The following is a 1,967-nucleotide window of genomic DNA, read 5'->3' as shown; positions in this document are numbered from 1 at the left end:
AAAAAAAAAAAAAAAAGAGTTCCAAAATTGCTTTGAAGGGTGGATTAGGCTCTGGGGTTGGTGCACAGCTTTCTGAGGGGAGTACTTCAAGGGTAACTATAGTGATATTCAGCAATGTGGTTGGTATGTAGCACTTTTTCTGGGATGAGTTCCTACTGGAACTTAAGTGTTAGACCTCATGTAAGGCTTTTAGGGGTGTAAGGGGGAGGAGTCAGGAATGACAACCACTAGCAGGAGGAGCTGCTGAGGTGGGAAAAATCAGAAGAATGTGGGGAAAGAGAGTAAGAGGGACTTGGCAACTAGATGGAAACTTCTGAAAGACTGTCTTGAATAGTAACAAAAAAATCCACTGGATTTGTCAAAATGGAGGTCACTTGGGGACCTCAACAAGAACAACTTCAGAGGACTGATAAGAACAGAAACCAGATTAGTCAGGGAGAGAGCAGGAGGTGAGGAAGTGTAGCTAGTTAGTGTAGACAAGTTTTGATATGAAATGGAAAGGAGATAGCTATAAGGGGGTGTAGGAGGTCAAGGTGAAAGCACATATAGAGAATAAGATGGAGTCTGTCAGGCTAGGGCAGACATGACACAGCTGGTCTGGTTGGTTTAAGTCCTGCCTGACCTTCACCCCCATCACTCTTACTGTTTTGTAAATTTAGCTCCCACCCTAAAGATCTTGAGTAGTTTAGGTGGATTGATTTAGGAGATTAACTTTTGAACTGGAATGCTGTAATAGGTCACTAAGTTATGCTGATTACTATTTGGAATAGGGGTTGGTATGGTCTTTGCTTTGAACCTTTATGTATAAAACTGCAGTTTTGGAAATGGAAGAACAGAATAGTCTTAGAGAGGCTACTCTCACTGTTCCCCAGAATCCAGGCCTTCTGACAAATAAAGTTTGGTGGGTCTATCCCTGCCTCTGCATACTGGCTGGCAGTGACAGAAGGCCAGACCCTCTTCATCTGGTAACAAAGGCAGTCTTTGTTATTTCTTGTTTTAGAAGGAGAGACAGAAATATGTTCGCCTATTGATGGAATAATCCAGTAAAGGAGGAAAGATTCATGATGTAGGAGAAAGAGGATGTCCTTGAAAAGGTAAAAAGCTTGTGGGATCCTGGGTATAAGGGAGAAATTTGCCTCTAATAAAAGCATGGACATCTTCACTGTGACAGGAGGAAAGACAGAAAACACAGAGTATTGAAGAAAGATTATAGAGCTGGCGGTAGGACAATGAGTAAGGTCCTCTGAAGGCCTGTTTTTGTTGTTGTGTAGACAGAGTCTCACTTGGTCACCGTTGGTAGTGTGCCATGCAGTCTTAGCTCACAGCAACCTCAAACTCTTGGGTTCAAGTGATCCTCTTCCCTCAGCCTCTCAAGGAGCTGGGACTACAGATGCCCACCACAATGCCTGGCTATTTTTTAGGGTCTCGCTCTGGCTCAGGCTGGCCTTGAACCTGTGACCTCAGGCAATTCACCTGTCTCGGCCTCCCAAGTTCTGGGATTACAGAAGTGAGCCACTGAGCCCAGCGAAGGCCTCTGTTTTGTCCCTGGAATGTCAAGTGAGGCCATTAGTTGAGAGGAAAGGGGTCTCTGTGGGGGCACCAGGGAAGGGAAGTCTTGAAGAGAGAGGAAAGAATATGAAATAGATATCTCTGAGAGTGGGAAATTTATTAGAGAAACTTAATATATTGAAGGTTTGTGGTCACTAGTTTAAAGTAAAATGTGTTAGCTTGGTGCCCGTAGGACAGTGGTTAGGGCACCAGCCACATGCACCAAGGGTGGCGGGTTCAAACCTGGCCTGGGCCAGCTAAACAACAATGACAACTGTAACAAAAAAAATAGCTGGGTGTTGTGGCAGGTACCTGCAGTCCCAGCTACTCAGGAGGCTGAGGCAAGAGAATCAGTTAAGCCCAAGAGTTTGAGGTTGCTGTGAGCTGTGACACCACAGCACTCTACTGAGGGCAACATA

Source organism: Otolemur garnettii, unplaced genomic scaffold (assembly GCF_000181295.1).
Source record: "Otolemur garnettii isolate 467f Iridium unplaced genomic scaffold, OtoGar3 scaffold00147, whole genome shotgun sequence".
NCBI classification, from domain to species: domain Eukaryota; kingdom Metazoa; phylum Chordata; class Mammalia; order Primates; family Galagidae; genus Otolemur; species Otolemur garnettii.
Note: the sequence above shows the minus strand (reverse complement) of the source record.